The sequence below is a fragment of the Eulemur rufifrons genome, chromosome 19 (genome assembly GCF_041146395.1).
Source record: "Eulemur rufifrons isolate Redbay chromosome 19, OSU_ERuf_1, whole genome shotgun sequence".
Lineage (NCBI taxonomy): Eukaryota > Metazoa > Chordata > Mammalia > Primates > Lemuridae > Eulemur > Eulemur rufifrons.
In genome coordinates, this window is record NC_091001.1 from 48,032,676 (window position 1) to 48,052,355 (window position 19,680).

Consider the following 19,680-nt stretch of genomic DNA (forward strand, 5'->3'; position numbering starts at 1 on the left):
TTGCTGGTAGTGGAATTCTTCTTGGGCAGTAAATAGTCTTTGTTTGAGAAAACATTTTGGTAACCTGAGAGGTAGGGGAGTAGGAACCCAGGCACTAGATGCTTCCATAGGCCAAAAAACTCGAGATAAGGGATAGATCATTCTGCCTGAAACAAGGAGGGGAATTTGGCCTCTGAGAGGGAGGAGAGAAAATTCGGGGAAGCCAAGAGAGGAAGAGAAAAGATGTCTATAGGATGGTGAGTGGGGCGAAGGCCAGTGGCAGAGGACCAAAGCGCGTTTGATGATGACCCTCCATTTCCTCAAGCTTGACTTTCCATAAAAATCTACACAAACTACTTTGTGTGAGTGGAATCTTTTGTGGAAATCAAAGAAAAAACACTAAGCCGCACATCTGGAAGCCGTGTGGTGTGGAGCAGAGACAGTCCTTCTGGGATCAAGAGCCCTGAGAAACTAAGCCTCCAGGGAAGCAGAAGAGACCTCGGGGCCTGCTGTGGACCTCCCTGGGCCTGGAGACCTCGGCTGCATCTGGCTCACAGCACTGACCGTGTTTCCTTCTTGGTTTTCATCATCAGGAAACTGAGTATGTTGGAAGTCCCTTGTAATAAATGTTTAGGGACTTACACAGTGCTACTCCCCATGTCTGCTCCTACTATTCTGCCTTCATTTCTCCAGCCCCTGTAGAGTGGACCTTTCTTGCTATGTGTGCCTAGTGTCCATTCCTTTGAAGCATGTTGTCCCCCTTCATATCGTCCCTACAGAGCTGCCGGTTAGAGTGCCCTGCCCCACCTCTTACCCTCATCACAGGGGTGGGCCTCTGACTCAAGCTGGCCAAAATGCCCTATTCACCTGGCCACAGGATGGCCGTGTGACTCCAGGTGGACCAATCAGCGAATTGCCTGAGGTCGATATGGTGAGCAGAGAGAGTGCTCTCTTAGCTGTTTGCTTTTGAAAGGGTGTGAATCTGCCAGGAGCTCTCTTGTCCATTATTTGGACACAGTCCCATTTAGCACCATCAGGCAAGCAGCAGCAGGCAGAGCTGAGAGATGGGAAAAGAGATAGAGCCTTGACAGTATCATTTGAGCACCAAGATCTAGCTGTATCTACAACTGGAGACACCCCTGGATCTACCTGTAACCGAAGCTGCTAATTTCTCTCTTTTCCACCATGCACTGGGATGCAGGCTGGAGGCAGAGGCAGGGTTGTTAGCTCTCTTCCCCATTTTAAGCCCAGAGGAAGCCCTCAATCTGAGCACAAGGCCAAAGGGGCAGTGCTTATTGTTAAGAGTCAGAAACTACAAGGGCAAGTCCAATTCAAGGACCATAACAGGAATAGATTTCTGGAGTTAGTTACTAGTTAACAGAAAACCAAATAGAACAGCTTCCCACTAGGATTGTGGGGAAAATGATATTTTCAGAGAACTCCAGCATGGCAAACTGTGGGCTGTGATTACTCAAACCCCCAGGCAAGTTCCAGACCCTGCAATTATGCCAATTATGCCGAAAGGAAGTGACCGTTAAGGTAGCCCCTCCCCCACCCACCATCCCACATGGGAGGTACTTCCCTACACACTCCTCACAAATGGCCATGGAGAACCCTAGACAGGAGGTGCCCTTGCCATAGGAAGAAGGTGGGGGGCACCTGGCATGGCTGACCAAGGGACCGACCGCTCTGCCTGGGGCTGTGCCAGTCGCTGCCGTGCTGAGCATGTAGTATACCAATGGGAGACTTTATTGCAGCGTTTCTGTTTTGCCTTTATCATTGGGTCCTGGGTATGTTGAGGGGCCCAGTGATAGTGGTTAAACTTTTCTTTTAGCTCTAGGTTGCCAAATCCATAAAAGGCTGTTTTGGAACCTGATGAAAGAGGAAAACACATTACCCAGTGGATCTGGCAACTAGTTGTACTTTTGGGTTTTTTAAGTTTTTGTTTATATAGTCATTGTTTTATGTTAGGCAGGGGCATTTAGAGTATTGTATTTATGGAAGATGGACGATTTTTATTTTTTTTTTTTTTTTGGTCTAGCTTTCCTCCCAGCAGGGACCTGTTCTCTGACCTATCTGGTTTTGGAAGTTCTACGAGTCAAAATACCCCCACCTCTATTTCCGTTTCCTCCGAGGTAGGACCTCGCCCTGGCTGGCCAGTCAGAGGGCCTCCATCTCACTCTCCGTAGTGATTGGTTCAGCTGTGGGCACGTGATCTAAGCAAAACCAATCAGGATTGACTTATGAGTGTAAGATAAAAGGGGTCTTCCTTACCCGAAGTATGCTAAAGAAGTCAAACCGGCTTCAAATTCAGCATTAGACCGTCTTAAAGGTTCTGCAGTCATCCCACCATCAGATTTTTCACCAGCTGTTTCACCTCATGAAAGTTCAGAGCCTCAGGCCATCAGTTTTCCTTGGACCCGAGCCATGAGTCATTTAGATAATGTTTTAATTTTCAAACCTATAGATTTTTTTTGTTACTGAATAACTCCATTGTTTTTGTGACAGAATGTAATCTGTATAAATGCCAATTCTTTGGACTTCATTTAGACTTGCTTTATGTACTAGCATGTGGCAATTTTTGTAAAATATATCTTGGATGCTTGAAAAGAATGTTTGCCTAAATTGGTGCAGAGTTATACGTAAGTCGATAATTATTTGTGTTATTCAAATCATTGATAATCTTACTGATTTTTTTTTCTACTTGGTCTATAAATCACAGAGAGGAGTGTTAAAGTCTCCCATTATAATGATAGATAGGTCAATTTCTCTTTGTTATTTTGATTTTTGCTCTCTGTGTTTTGAAGGTATCTTAATGGGTATTTGCAAGTCTGGGATTGTTGAATCTTCCTGTGAAATAAATTTTATATTGATAAATATTAATATAACTCTATCACTAGTAATAATTTTTAACCTTAAAAATCTATTGAATCTGTTATCTGTCTAGCTGCACCAGCTTTCTTTCAATAGAATTTGTCTGGGGTATCATTTTTTCTTGCTTTTATTTTCAACCTTTCAATGTTTTTATGTTTTATCTTTGTGTCTCATAGGCAATGTGTAGTTTGATTTTTTAAAAAATTCAATCTTGTAATTTGTTTAACTGGAGATTTTCATTCATTTACATTTATTACAGATGTATTTGGAATAATTTTGATATCTTATTTGGTGCTAAATGGCAACAAAGTAACACAAATGAGTTACTTTTAATGTTTCTTATTTTCTCTGCTTTCTTGACTTTATTTAAATTGAATTTTTTTTCTCTCATTCCATTTTTTTCTCTTCCTATTTATGGCTACCTTAGAAATTGTAACGTAAATATTTAATAAAATCCAAAATTAATGTCTTAATTTGGGTTGCCTCAGAAGCAGACCCCGTGGTAAGAATTTGAGTGAAAAAATGTATTTGGGAGGCAGCTTGAGAGAGCACTTATGAGGGAGGTAAGACATGATAGGAAAGGAAGCTGACAAAGGTGTCTCCTTAGGAGACCAATGTGGCCACTAAAGCTGAATCACAACAGGGAACTCTAGGAGACAATGAGGAACAAACCGAGGGATGAGGAAGCTAGAGTGGTTTTTCTTTTCTTTTTCCTTTCTGTCTTTCTTTTTTTTTTTTTTTTTTTTTTTTTGAGACAGAATCTTGCTCTGTCACCTTGGCTACAGTTCAATGATGTCATCAGCGCTCACAACAACCTCAAACTCTTGGGCTTAAGCGAACCTGCCTCAGCCTCTAGAGTACCTGGGATTACAGGTGCGCGCCATGATGCCTGGCTAATTTTTCTATGTTTAGTAGAGACGGGATCTCAATTTTGCTCAGGTTGGTCTCGAACTCCTGACCTTAAGCGATCCTCCTGCCTCAGCCTCCCAGAGTGCTAGGATTACAGGCTTGAGCCACCACCTGGAGTGTTTATCCACTAACTCCCATCCATTAATTCCTCAGCACTTCCAGCTTGTCCTGTACGTGTGCAGGGGAGCCACAGTGGTCAGAAGGAACCCTTAGGCAAAGAGTCCCAAATGCTGCCGTTAGAAGTAAGGCCAGAGGCTAGAAATGATAAAAACCCAAGGCTGTACAGGCAGGATGCTGATAGCATCTGCTACAGTTAATACCCTCACTCTCCTCTGCAAAATTCAAAGATTTTAACTCAAACCACTGTCAACCAATTTATATGGCCATTGTTCAGAATTTTAGTTCATTTTAAGCACATGAATTACTATTATTGTATATAGTCAGTGTTTGTTTAGATTTCTCCAGATATTTATAATTTTTCTTGCTCATTTTCCCTTCATACACCTTAAGTGATTCTTCTGGAATCATTTTTATTCTTCCTGAAATATATCCTTTGGAGTTCTACAGTAAGAGTCTGTTGGAGGTAAGTCTTGCCTGAAAATGTCTTTATTTTGTTCTTATTTTTGAGTGGGAATTTCCCTGGATAAAAATTATACACTGACAATTATTTTCTCTTATTATTTTGAAGGCATCACTAACCTGTTTATTGGCTTCTGTTTTACGTTAAGAAGCCAACGATCAGTTTGTCAGTCTTGGGAGGTAATTTGTCTTTTCTCTCTGTCTCTGTCTCCTTGTCTCAGATGTTCTGCAATTTCACTATGAAGTGTCTAGATATAAATTTCCTTTTATTTTTATTGCACTGGATTTGTTGGGCTTTTCGAATCTTACAATTTACATCTATACTATTTAGAATTAAGTTAAACACATGTGACAGAAAACTCAAAATAATAGTGGTTTGTAAAAGACAGGAGATTATTTCTCTCTCACATGCAAGTAGTGAGATTTTAAGCAATCCCAGGCTGTTACGGGTCTTCTGTTTCACTGCTCTGCTGCCCTATAGTCCACGGCTTCCCTTCTCAAGGTCCAGGTTGGCTTCTGGAGCCCCCGCCCTCATACCTGTGTCCCAGTCAGTAGGATGGTGCAAGGGAAGGAGGGCTCGGCTCCTTTTCTCTAAAGAGACTTCCCAGAGGTCTTCCACACGCCTGCTTATACTTCAGTGCCCTGAACTTAGTCACATGGCCACACCCAGCTACAAGGGAGGCTAGAAATTATAGAACTTTGGTAGGTTGTATTACCATCCCAAGTGAATTTGTGGTTCTGACGTTAGGAAAAGGAGGGCAAGGGCTTTTGGGATAAGCAACTAGCAGTCTCTCCCACAGTCTGCCTTTTGGCTATCAAACAGCCATTTTATACTCCCTTCCCACATACAGAACACATTCACTCTCCAAAAGAGAAACCTCAAAATTCCCATGCACTTACGACATCTAGGTCCAAATCTAGTATCTTTGGGTGACATGAAGGTCTTCCCATCAGGTCCAGATGTGGCTGTTTATGTTCTGATGACTTATGAACTAAAAGACAATCCATCTAATAGACAGTAACTGAAAAGAATAACCGGTTAACATGATTCCATTCTTACTCAGAGAGGGGAACATGGGAAGTATGCCATCGTCACTGGTCTACAGCAATCATGAAATCAAGTTGGATAGGACTAGTGGAAACTTCCAGCCCTGGCAGAGGAGTAAGCTGCCTGGTTAGCCCATCTGGTAATGCAAGTTTTTTTGCCTGGGAAAAACTCCTAGTATATCATCTTTTGTGGCCATGGCTCCACCTTCTCTGAGGTTCCTGCTTGTCCCTTACACCATTGCCACATGAGTGGGCACTGGAAAGCTTCTTGGAGCGGCACATCTTCTGCAGTCTGCTTCCTACTGGTCACAGGTTGTGTGCTAGGCCAGTCTTGAGATTTCTTTGGCAGTGCACTTCCCTTGAAAACTTAGTAGGCTTCCAAGCTTTTTGCTTCCGCTTGGAACCAAGATCATTTCTTTGAAGCCCAGAGACTATCACCTGGCAGTTACTGCCTCTGCTCTGCCCATCCATCTCCCCTTGGCATACTGTATTTCATGGCTTCCAAGACACATCTTTCTTGAATTTTTATTGCAGTATAACATATTTACATAAAAGCACATAAATCACAGATTGCAGTGTGATAAATTTTCACAAAGTTCACACATGTGTGCTCAAGAAACATAACATAACCCATAACATAAACTTTCCAGTTAGTACTCCCCTCAAGGGTAATCACGATCCTGATTAATAACATTATAGATTAGTTTCTCCTGCTTTTAAATAAGGTAAACAGCATAATCACTATGTATTCATTTTGTGTCCAGATTCTGATGTTCAATGTTTTGTCTGTGAGAGTCATCCACATGGCTGTGTGTGGCTGTAATTTGTTTATTATTGTTGCTGCATAGTATTTCATCATGTTAACATATCACAAGTTATTTATCCATTGCACTGTTTGATGGGTGTTTTAAGGTAGTTACTCATTTGGTGTTGGTACAAATAATGCTTCTGTGAATATTTTTGGATTTGTCTTTTGATGGATTTATATACATGCTTCTGTTGGGTATTGTCCCAGCTACCTATTGCTGCATAACAAAGTGTCCCCAAACTTAGTGGCCTCAGAGAACACTCATGTTATTACACTCATGGAGTCTATGGGTGAGAAATGTGAATAGGGCACAGAAGGTAGGTTTTAGCTCTGTGCCACCTTACCTGAGGTCTCAGTTGGGAAAGCTCAGACAGCTGGGGGTGATTTGAATGGCTGGGGGCTGGAATCATGTGGAGACTTCTTTGCTCACACACCTGGTGTCTGGGCTGGGATAACTCAGAGGCTAGGCTCAGCTGGGACTATCACTCGGGTGCCCCTCCACAGCCTGTCCATGTAGCTTAGGCTTCCCCACAGCATGGTAGTCAGACTTCTTACCTGGAGACTCAGGGCTATAAGAGCAAGTATTCTAGAAAGAAAAACAGAAGCTGTCAGGCCTTTTACAAACCACCGTCAGAAGTCTCATTGTGTCACCAACACTGTGTTCCATTGCTTGGAATAATCACAAGCTCTCCATGGTTCAAAGGCATTCAATATAGATGCCACACCTTGAAGAAAGACACATCAAAGAATTTGTAGCCATGTTTTAAAACTGTCACATACCTAGGACTGAAATTTCTGGACCATAGAATATGCATATGCTCAGCTTTAGTGCTGCCAATCAGCTTTACAAAGTGTATCAACATACACCTCCACAAGCAGTGTATGAGAGCTCTGGGTGGTCCTCTTAATGTTGCCTTTTTCATTTTCACTAATCTCGTGGGTGTAAAGTAGCAGCACATTGGGATCTTGATTTGCACTTTTTTTTTGCATTTTCCTGATGCCTAATGATACAAGCTATAGTATAGTAAAGTATAATGTAGCCTCCTATGGGCTCTGAGAGACCCTTGGGTAGAGAAGGAGGGAGAGGAAAGATTCTGCCCCTGCGCCCCCCACACCCAGCCCACTGGCCACTCAGGAGGAACCCTGAGATGGGGTCAGGACAGGCCAGATGGATTCTCTTTGTTCTGCAAGCCTCCTGTGACTAAGCCCCCACTGTACCCTTCTCCCAGGGTCAGTGCCTCCCCCCGCCCACCTCCTACCAGGGACCCTCATTCTGCCACCGGGCCTGGCCGTCTGCTTACATGGCTGTTGATTTTATTTCACTTTTGAAAATAAAGGTGGCTTTGTTACCCTATTTGTAATGTGCACACCTACCTAATGCATAGCTCTTGGTTTCTAATACCATTCTCCAAAAACAGAAACCAGGGCTCCTTAGAGGTGTCGACCAAAATAAAAACAAGCTTTTAAAGAATGAAAAGTTAATTTTATTCAGAGTCTTACTAAGGATTGCAACCCCAGAGGAGTCTCTCAGAGACTTTCTATTAGATGGCTCCAAAGCAGTGTTTCAGCCCCCAACTTAAATACAGATGACAGAGGCTCTGCGTGTGCTCTGAATGTGCTCAGAAGTTATGTTCCAGCAAAATCTCATCAAAGTTCGGGTGTGAGAGTACATCTGGTTATACATTACAGAGACATGATCATTAATCCTGTCAGACACTATCAGGCTCATTCCCAGGAACTCATGCCCCTCGGCAGGGGGCAGGAGCCTTGTTATCACGGGCGGGCCAGGTAGCTAGCAACATGGGGTGGTCGGGACATGAGGCTGCATGCTACCTCCGGAATAAGGAATCATCTCCAGTCAGTGGGCAACCATTATTTTGGCCTTTGCTGTTGATGAACAGTTTTCAAATTTTAGAGAATTTAGGTAGAGAGAAAGATAAATGTTTTAATTTTGTTCACAAAAGTATACTTTACCCAATTGTTGTAAGATATAAATAGCTGAGAAAAAAAAGAAACGTTTTTAACTTCGGAAAGCAAAGTATAAATAGAATCAGTAACATTTCAAACAAAAGTCATAAAAGTCACTTTGGTCCTTCATCAGTTCCAGGTTATGTAATTCTTGCTCTGTGTGATGTTTACCAATCTTCATGAATGCTCTCATTAGAGTTCTGGAAGTTTTTATTGAATCCATTGATCTTAAAGTCATCACAAATCTGTGTTCAAAAGTACTTGTTACAGTCTTCCCAGCAAAAGCAATTCTGGGTTATAGCTAATCACAAATGTTTTCAGTGAAGAATTCAAACAGTAGCTGTGGACAACAAAAACAGAATAGCCATGGTTGAAATCTGATGAAAGTTCTCATTTGACAAGAAAATTTAGTTATTTCTATGATATGCAGCATTTTGAGATAAAAACCAAAATCATGATTGACAGTGTCACATCAGAACCATCAGACTTTCATAATTTTTTTGTAATCTTTAGAATACAGTAATAACACATCTATAAAATATAACTTTAGAAAATATTTAACAATCAAAATTATGATTGAAAACATCATATTTTTATGAATTTATATCATTTTTAGAACATTTATATCAATAACATACCCATAAATGTAAATGAAAGAAGATCATGTATCATTTGACAATGCTTTCCATATAATTTACCAAGTAAGTCTTATCATTTAATATCTATATAAGATGAGTGATACATTTTTTGAGGCTTTCCAGGGGCCTGAATGGAAAATCTCAAAGTTAATTTTAAGCCAAAAAGACTTAATTTAGGATTTTGATCCTGGAGAAACCTGCTAAAGATGTCAAAAGTTCAAAACATTTGATTAAAACAGAATTACAGGCCGGGCATGATAGCTCACACCTATAATCCCCAGCACTTTGGGAGGCCAAGGTGAGAGGATCTTTTGAGCAACATAGCAAAACCCTGTCTCTATGAAAAATAAGAAAAATTAGCGGGGTCCGATGGATGGCATGCTTGTAGTCCCAGCTACTTGGGAGACTGAGGCAGAAGGATCACTTGAGCCTAGGAGTGCGAGGTTGCAGTGAGCTCTAATGGTGCTACTGCCCTCCAGCCTGGGTGACAGAATGAGATCCTGTCTCAAAAAACAAACAAAACAGAATTACAGGTCATTGTTAAGTAACAGTCATCCATCCAGAAATTACGTTAAATCAAAATTTCAGCAAAGATTGGGCAAGAGAGTATATCTGGGTATAGATTACAGAGGCATAATCTTTAATACTGTTAGATATTATGTACAGGAAAAGGCAAGGGCTAGGATCATTGAACTTATCTTTTCTAAAAATGTGGGAACTTACACTCTGTCTTCATTATCATCTTCAAAGCATTCTTCTGGAGGGCTGCGCTCAGGCACCGAGTCAGGGGTTTGTGAAGTTTTACGATGAGCAGAAGGAGCCACGATGGCTTCTTCAAGGCAAGGGCCAACTATGTGGCTGGCCACAGGCAGACATTTGCTATTTTGTCTCTCACAAAGGAAAGACTGATTCTAGGGCGGGGCAGGAAATACACGTCACATAGTGCCAGAAAGTAAGGAAGTGTTAAAAACACACACGCACACACATAAAACAAACTCACACTGATAAAGATATGTCAAAGGGGCACAGAAGCCAACCGAAAGAGCTCCCAACGGCCAAAGCTGGACCAATTTGAGCAACCAAATAATGAAAGTAATATGGGATTATAACCCAAAGTATGCAATAAATATCCATTGGTCATACTGATAAAAATAAATGATTCAATTTAAAAATGGGGAAGAAGAGACAGATCTCCTGTGTAGAAGAACTCTAAATAATTTATGTAGCTAGTTAACCCCCAAGGAGGTGGAGCATAACTCCCCACTCCGTAAGTGTGGGCTCTGCATAGTAACTTCCTTCCAAAGAGTACAGTATATGAAAGAGGAAAACAAGAATAACTTTACAGTGGAGAAACTTGACAAACACTACCTCAGCCAGGTGATTGAGGTTAACAAGTGGTAAGTTATGTATTAATATGTACCTTTGACATGATGGGCTGAGAATGGCACTTTACCTCTGTGGTCTTCCTCCCAGTAACCCACACCCCCGATCTAGTCATGAGAAAAGCATCAGACAAATCACAAAGGAGGGAGAGTCTACAAAATACCTCATGACTACTCCTCAAAACTGTCAAAATTATCACAAATAAGGAAAAGACGAGACGCTTAAAGAGACATGACAACTAAATGTAATATGATATTCTGGAGGGACTCTTAGAACAGAAAAAGGTAACAACTAAAGAAAATCTGAATAAAGTATGTCCTTTAGTTAATAATAATGTATTAATATTGGTTCATTAATTATGACAAATGTATCATATTAACGTAAGATGTTAATAATAGGGGGAACTGGGTATGGAATAGATGGGAACTCTGTACTATATTTGCAAGCTTTCTGTAAATCCAAAACAATTCTAAAATGATGAGTTTAAGAAAATGGGAGAAAAACTGGCTTTATTGAGTTTTCTCATTATGAAAATAATGTAAATTTAAGCAATACAGAAAATATAAAGATAAATGTAGCATTCACTTGAAATCTTAGCATTTCTTTAACATTTTGGCAATTCTTACAGAGTGCCTAGTGTCCACAGAGTTGAATGTGAAAAATTTTATATAAATCAGATCCTACATGAATTGCTATCTTATCACCTGCTTCCCCACCACCCCATACACAATAATACAGCCAAGATATCTTTCTATGCCAACACAGAAACATCAGTATTTTAATATTAGTTATGATGTTCTATTTTATTATAATCTACCTAAGTAAGCTTGTATGCCATTTAAGTGTTTTTATTTCTCCTCTGAACAACACTGCATTCATATGCATATACAAATATCCTTGAACCCTTAACCAATTACAGTTGTCACTCAGTATCTGTAGGGGATTGGCTCTAGGGCCCCCCTGCACACTTCCCGGAGAATACCAGTATCCATGGATGCTCAAATCCCTGACATAAATGGCATAGTATTCTCATATAACCTCTATACATCCTCCCATATACTTTAAATCATCTCTAGATAATATCTAATATAACATGAAAACTATGTAAATAGTTCTTATACCGTATTGTTTAGGGAATAAGGACAAGAAAAAAGTCTGTACATATTTAGTACAGATGCAATTTTTTATGAATATTTTTTCTCTGAGCTTGGTTGAATCTACAGATGCAGAGCCCACAGATACAGAGGGCCGACAGCACTTACGTCAGCTCCTGGATCTGGGGTTGGTGGGTTACCGAGGATGAACGTTTACTCTCTTGGTAGATACTGCCAGGTAGCCTAGAGCAGCACTGCTTCATTTTTCACTCACATTATCAGTGCATGACAGTGCGTTTCCCCACATCCTGCCAACATCACATGATGTCATCCTTCTTAACATTTGCCGATCCGATAGCTGAGGATAGCTGCTGATTTTGATCCACTGTTGCTGGCGCATCTTTCAAGCTTGTGTTCTCATGTTTCTGCACCTAAAATTACTGTACCTACTCCATGTTCTAACTTTTAACTGGTTCTTGGGTTCAATGGTTGAGTCTCCACCACTAGAAAAAGTTTCTGGAAGTCAGGATCCTTATATTTCAAAATTTCCTTTCCCTTTCCAGGCCCAAAGTATTCTGGGAAGGTAGAGGGCAGCCAAAAAAAAAAAAAAAAAAATTACTTGCTGACATGAATGGCCCTGGGTCAATGTCTGCGTGGAGAATGAGTGGATCGTTGGGGCCTGCATAGCTGGGGGCTGAGTGTGTTCAGCAGCTCTGGCCCTTTATAGCTCCAGCCCTCTACTTGGGAAGGGCTCCACATGCCCCCAGAAAGAGTAGCCTGAGTGGCCATGTTTTCCCGAGGGACCCACTGCCTGGTCACAACTGATTGAACCAGAGCAGGGAACTGAGCCAAGCTGAGCCAATCAGATTCCCTCTCAGGGATTCAAAGCAAGAGACACAGAAACCAGTCAAGTATTGTGAGCCACAGCAGTTGTAAGATCACGGACAGTTGAGGCTCTTTCAGATAGCATGGTAACCCAAAACAATAAGTTATTACAGAGCAGGATATAGTAAACCCCTACAGAAAACGCGAAGAGAAATAGAGATGCCGGAACTCAGGGTGGGAGAGATTAACAGAGAGAGAGAATCAGAGAAAGAAAAGCTGCGTGGCTTCACCAAGTCCTGCGGGCCCTGACTGTACTTCCTGCAGGTTTGTTCTCTGGGGTTACTTTGTATGCTTACAATAAATTCTCCTTTTACTAACCCATCCTTAACCAACACTACAAGATAATTGCTGGAGTCCAACTCTTTTTGCTTATTTTTTACAGTTTCCAAACAACCTTCTGATGACTACCAAATTCACTTGATACCACGGTATAGGGATACACGTCCGTAAATATGGACCCATTATCAATCTATGCTTAGAAAGTAGTTATTGATTAGCCATTATGTGCCTGGCGCTGTGCTGGGAGCCACAGACACCCCAGAAAAGTAGAAGACAAAATTTCTCATCCCAAGGAACATAAGATGGGAGATAAAACTAACAGATGGAAGAATTGCAGAACAATTAAGCAACACCACGTGGTACTTACTAACTGCAAGAGACTTGGGAAAGATCAGGATCAATGTGGGGCAAAAAAGAAAAGTCAGAAAATTTCTTGTAAGTAGAGAAACTTGAAGTGGGATTTGAAAGGTGGGCAAATGTTAAATAAAAAGAAAAAAAAAAAACACGAGTCCGTTCCTAGAGAAGTAGAAGAAGAAATAGTCCTCTAAAATTTTGCTGTTTACAGTTGCTTTTACTTGCATCATTTAATTCTTTAAACAGCCCTGAAGGTATTACTGTTGCTATTATTGTCACTAATTAGCCTGGTGTATAGCTGAGGAAATGAAGGCTCAGAGAAGTGACTGTGGCTTGTCCAACGACACACAGTCAATGTGTGGCGGAGCGGAATTTGAACACAGGTGGAGGGACGGCAGCTCCGCCTTTTCCCTCCTTGGGGAATCTTCCTTCACCCCAACCTGCCTGCTTAGGCCTAGCAGTCTCAGTCTTGTCCATCCCACTCCTTCACACTCCGGTTTCTAAACCAGCTCCAAGGCTGCACGTCGGGTCTCTGGTCAGTGGGTTTCCTACAGGCTTTCTTGGTTGACCTGCTGCACGGCCTGGCTGGGCCAGCAGTGCATGGGGGGCTTGGAGCCTGCTTAGCTCTTCCCTTACACCCTGCCCTTGGCCTGTGGGGACTCCGTGTGTACGTGCCCTCTGACACAGTAATCACAGGCATGGGCCTGTCCCTCCTCACGCTGCTACACCCACGAGTCCTCTGTTATCGGTGAGGATACAGGGCAGCTGGCACAGGGAGCTCCACGTTGCCAGAGCTGCTTGCCATCTAAGACAAGCCTGCGGGTGTGGGTCTCAAAACCTGATTCCCACGCTCGCCTGAAGTGATATGTGGACTATGTGGAAAGGTAGGTGCCTCCCCAGGCACCCCCATTTACCAGGGGGGAGCTGCTGTCCCGCCAGCTTGGCAGGGTGGGGCAAGGGTGGAGGTGGGAGTGGGCGTGCAGGGAGGAGTTGCCTTCCGGCTCATGTGCAATGGAGGGGACAGAAGACCAGGGCCATTCCAGCCACCAGACTTTCCAGGCAAAAAGCCTCAGTTTCCCTAGCATGCTGGGAGGCCAAGCCTGGAGGATTGCTTCAGCTCCAGAGTTTGAGACCAGCCTGAGCAAGAACGAGACCCCGTCTCTACTAAAAATAGAAAAATCAGCCAGGTGTGGTGGTGTGTCCCTGTAGTCCCAGCTACTCAGGAGGCTGAAGCAGGAGGATTGCTTGAGCCCAGGAGTTTGAGGTTGCTGTGAGCTATGATGATGCCACTGCACTCTGCCCAGGGCAACAGAGTGAGACTCTGTCTCCAAAAAACAAAAAACAAACCCCCAAACCTCAGTTTCTTTTTCTGTAAAAAGGAGGGAGAACACTCTGCTTTCTTCTCAAAACAGGTTTTAAGACTTCAACAAGCAAATGTGTGAGAACCACGCTGCAACTTTCCAAATGCTATTTGAAAGAACTGCAATTGCCCTGGTGACTATAACGCTGGACCTGGTTTTTGTTTGATACTGAGTACTTCTTTTAAGGGTAACAGCTGCTTGACTAGCTTTAATTACACAGACCTGCAGGCCCCTGGACTGTCGCCTACTCTGGGACCACCCCTGACTTGCTGGAGGGACTTAGGGGCTCAATAACAGCTGAAATGAGTTGACAGTTACCACATGCCTTGTAGTTCTAGGTGCATTTCACGAGTTACCTTGTCTCCATCCTCCTCAGGAGGTAAACAGTGATTCCACTGAGGTAGGGAAGACTGAGGCACTTTCCCAAGGGTCACATGGCTAGGAAATGGCCGAGCCAAGAGTCACCCGAGACAATCTTATCCCAGAGCCTTTGCTCTGGACTCACCTCTGCTGCCCTTGGAAACCGCCTGCCTGTGTGCTCCACCCCCACCCTCTCCTGCTCCAAGCTGCTCTTGGAATAAATCAATTTCTCTCTTGCCTCTGGGTCTTTGCACACGCTGTTCTTTCCTCTAGGACACCTTCCCCCCAATCCTTCTTTACTTGAATGATTTGACTTCCTGTTTAGGTCTCAGCTTAGGCCTCATGCCCTCTGGGAAGCATTTTCTGAGTCCTCCATGTCTGCGTTGGTGCCCCGACCCTGTGCTCCTGCAGCGCGTGCAGAGTCCATCACTCTGTACTCGAACCGCCTTTTCACCCCTCTGTCCCCCCAGCTGTTGGCGTGAGGACTACGTTAGTGTTGCTACTGCTGTGTCCCGAGTGGTCTGCAGTGTCTGTCACGTGGATGCTGCGCATATACTTGTTGGAAAATGAATTAATGAACGACTCCTCAAGGCTGCCTGCTTCACTGTCAGTTCACCCTGCTCTGTCTCCACCTTGTACTGTGTACATTAACCCTTTAGTTGCTGAATCCTCGAGAGGCCCAGGAGAGGGGCCAACGCAGCAAGGGGTGTGGCCTTCAGGGGGCTGGGAACAGCAGGTGTTTACCAGCTGGGGCAGAAGTATTTCAGTATTTTAACAAACAGTTACTCCACCATGGTGTGTTCTAACTGTGCACATTGTTTGTTCAACCCATGACTTCCCTGAAGTGACCAGCAACCATGGTCACTGACAGGATTACACAGAGCTGGAGTGTGGTGAACGACTGGAAAGACAGCTTTCCTGCTGGCTGCCTAATGTTGCATCACGGGTGGGTATCAGCAAATTATTCACAGCTGAGACGGAGAGACAGACAATCAGCTCCGGTGACATTTCCCTGGGACCTGGGGTTTGAGAAACACTTCAGGCTGGGGGAGGACAGAAGCTGGTACTGACTCAGCTCCTGCCCAGAACACTAGCTGAGTGTGTGTGTGTGTGTGTGTATGGTGTCTGGGTATGCATGGTAAGCACATGTATGTGTGTGATGCGAATTTATATGTGGGCTGCATGTGTACGCGCAGGGTGAGGGGTGGGATATGTGTAATGTGTGTCTGTGCTGTATGCCATGGATGTGGTATGCCATGCACACATGGCTGTGTGCATGTGTGTGCGCACGTGTTATGAAGGTGTTGAGGCAAGCGTTCTGGATGAGACTGAGGAGATGGTGACCGAGAGAGAAAAGAATGGAGGGGACCCTCCTTTAGCCAAGTCCTTCAAGTGCATTGTAGGTGATCATCCAAGTGAGCAGAGTGAACAGGAGACCAGGCAGGACAGACAAACATAGAAGAGGAAGATGGAGCAGTGGCCCCACCTGATTGGGAGGGCTTCCTGCCTCTGCGGGGTGGGAGGGAAGCACATTCCTAAAGACAGAAAATTTGGCAAAAAAACCGAAAAGGGCTCTTCAGCTTCCTTTGCAGCTTATGCACTATTTTTGTTTTGTTTTGTTTTCAGTATAGCTCTGTGCCAAAAGAGCTTGCCCAATTGAGCATGTGGGGAAAATCTCATGGCCTGAGTCTGTCCCAGGACACATCAAACAAAGCAAAGCCTCCAGTGCAAGGGAGATTTTTGCCTTTCCTGGCAGAGACCGCAGCATGAGGATTATAAAGGATTTGGGTCAGGGAGCATCAGAATGAACATCCTGTTCTAGGAGACCGGAGGCCCAGGATGGATTGGAGGAGAAGTGACAAATGCCTTGCCTGTGGTCACATTACTGTTGCTCCCTGGTTGCTGAGTGTGGACAGAACCCCAGATCTATTTGTTGGTCAGTGCAGGTTATTGAAAGGGCAACATCTCCCCCCAGGCTTCCTGACCACCAGTCCAGAACTCTTTCCACCCTTCTGGCTAACAGAAGACTCATGATCTCCTCCAACCCTGTGGTGCCTTCTGAATCTCATGTTTCGCCTGGTGCTGGAGAGGTGCTCTGTATAACTAATATGTCACAGTCTCTACAGACCCAGGGTCTGAAGGCTTGAACAAGCCCTGCTCCTTGGCAAAGGAGGACCGTGGGACCTCAACATAAAATCCACCCACAGCGACATTTTGGGCTTCCTGAGCAGAACCTGAGATCCATTTGCAAAATTATTTTATGGTCCTCACTGGATGGGCCTCATGCTCTATTTTCAGAAAATCCTTTCACAGATGATTAACTGATGACACAGAATGAAAATGTTGCCAGCTGGCTGCTGACCACATGTGACACATCACCTCACCACTTCTAAGGTCACCAGTGCTTCCATTAACGCTTGGGACACAGATCTCCTAGGTTCGCTCTTGGAACATTTGAGTAAATAGCCAGACTTTAAAAAAAAATATTTTTTATTGGGGTATATGGTGAAATGCTCAGATCTAACTTATAGAGTTCAATGAGTACTGCCAAACGTATACACTGTGTTACCATTACCCCAATCAAGACATGAAGCATTTCCATCACCTAGAAAGTGCCTTCTTGCCCTTTTCCAATCAATCACAACTGTCCTGATTTCTATCACCATAGACTGATTTTGTCTTTTGTTGAATGTCATATAAATGGAATTATACAGTATATAGTCTTCTGTGCCTGGCTTTCTTCACTCAGCATATCTGTGAGATTCATCTACGTTGCTGCATGTTTTGGCAGTCCCTTCCTTTTTATCATGGAATAACATCCCATCGTATGTATCTTCCACATTTGTCTATCCATTCTTCTGTTGATGGACATTACGTTTGAGTTTTCCCAGTTTCTGGCTGTTAAGAATAAAGCTGCCATAAAGAATGAACATTCTTTAAAAGCTGTATAAAGAATAAACATTTATTTGCAAGTCTTTGTGTAGGGTGGACATAAGGTTTCATTTGTATAAGGCAAAAATACCTAGGAGTGGAATTCCTGGTTCATAAGATAGGTGTATGTTTAACTTTATAAGAAACCTGTGGCTTGTTTTTTATGTCACTTTCCTGAAAGCTCGTTCAGAAATCAGCTTGAATTTCCAAGCTGTGCAAAGACCACATCAAAATAACCTCCATGGGGCAAGAGGGGCCATAGCTCTTAATGAAAGTGACTGTGCCATTTGCTGAATTAACCAATAATATACATTGAAATATGAATTAACCAATAATATAAATAAATCATTATGCATATTAATAATTGGTGCTAACATTGGGTGGTACCCAGGAAAATACTTATTCACGCTACTAATGGAAGTGGACCAAGCAAAGTTGAAATACTGAGATACGCTGAAGGTTATTTACACCGGAAGTTTGACCCAAAGTTTCAGAAATTTGCCTTAAGCTCAACTTGATTACATTTTAGCAGAGTAATTTATTGAAAATGTAAACTATGTGAAGATCACCCTTTGAAAGGCTAATCCGAGTTCTGAATTTTCACTGCTACAGACTCAGTCTTACCCCAGGAAAGATAAACAGAATTCTTTGTAATTTGAGGGCCTACTTGTCTGAGCCTTCACTCTCATGTAGACATATCATCAAGCCAATTGTAATAGAAAGTGGCACGATGAAGCTTTGTGTTTGGGGGGATTAAACAGGAAAAAGGGGTCTGACCCTGGCTGGACCCCTAGGAACTGGGGCAAAGGAAAATGGCTGCTGGTCCCACACGGAGGCATCCTGAACCCCTTGGAGGCTCTGTTTCTCTTGGTAAAACCTCAGAGAAAAGGCTGCAGGGTGGCCAGTTAGGTCAGAACCAGGAATTGTGACCTAAAAAGCTTGTGTGAGAGGCTGGACTGCCACGTGGAAAGTGTGATCATCAGAAGTGGGAAGCTAGACCAAGAGCTAGATCGTAGGAGTGGCAGCAGGCTTCTGGGAGGTCCCAAGGGGACCAAGACTGCAGATACTGGATTCCCTGGCAATGTGGGTTGTTATCCGTGTGAATGACTATTGTTCATCATTCTTTGGATGCTTCCTGTATTAGAATTTTACACTCACACCCTTTGCCATGTGGTTTTGCGATGTTACCTGTTAGCATGAGTGGAAGATATTCTTGCCATTGATATTAGCTTGGCCATGTGACTTGCTTTAGTCAGTAGAGTGTGGGACAGAGTGATTCAAGAGACCTCAAGAGACGTCGTGTGCCCCTGCTCAACTCCCTGTGTTGCTGCCATCTGCCATGAAGAGAATGTGCCCTGGCAGTGCTGGCCCAAGGAAACTATGGAGACACGAGCCATCTTGAAGCCTGAATCCAAGCCCAGCAGCTCTGTAGCCTGACACAGGCTTCCCAGCCAACCCATGGACCTGAGAGCAAGAAAAATTGAGTTTCAGGGTGGTTTGTTATGCAGAATTATTATAGCATTTGCTGACTGACACATCCACCAGTACCTGTTCTTCTTTTCTTTCATCATAATGCAAACCCAAATTTTTAACTGGCTGTTTGGAAGGAAGCTAAGTTCCCCAGCCTTTCTTGCAGGTAGATGTGACCATATAAGTGAGTTCTGGTCAAAAAATGTTGGTAGAAGTGTTTGTGGCAGCTTCTGATACCTTTCCTTAAAAGCCAATGGCATTCAACCATCATCCCTTCCTTCATCCTGCCGTATGGAACAAGGATATAATGGCTGAAGCTCTAGTTGCCATTTTGGATCCCGAGGAAGAAGGTTGTACCCTAGGGAAGATGGAGCTGTGAGCTACCTGCACTATTCTATCGGAGAGAAATAAACTGTGCTCTTTAAGCCTCTTTATCTCTAATAGTCCCATGCTAAGCTTAATCCTGACAGTTCTCAAGCCAGTTTTTACTAAATCTGAAAAATAATTGTGGTATCACTCATAAGCAGATTATTGCACAGCACTAATCAACTGTTACTCATACTCATCAAAGTGGGTACAGTTCCAACAGCTTAAAAGTCAATCTCTTGGGAGAGAGAATGAAGAGTGACTAATAATGGGTTCAGGTTCCTTTGGGGATAATAAAAACATGCTAATATGAGATAGTGGTGATGTGTTCACAGCTCTATGAATATACTAAAAATACCAGGATTGTATACTTTCAAGGTGTGACTTTTATGGTG

The 19,680-nt window shown here is 43.2% G+C and overlaps 1 long non-coding RNA gene across 2 annotated transcripts; it reads left to right on the plus strand.

The window, feature by feature from the left end:
* Nucleotides 1-888: 888 nt before the first annotated feature.
* LOC138400310 (uncharacterized) lies at nucleotides 889-19,680 on the plus strand. Of its 2 annotated transcripts, XR_011236227.1 has the most exons (5): nucleotides 889-1,198; nucleotides 10,276-10,469; nucleotides 12,547-12,878; nucleotides 14,210-15,464; nucleotides 16,145-19,680. It is a non-coding gene; the product is annotated as an uncharacterized lncRNA (long non-coding RNA). The 2 variants fall into 2 exon arrangements; XR_011236228.1 differs by lacking the exon at nucleotides 12,547-12,878.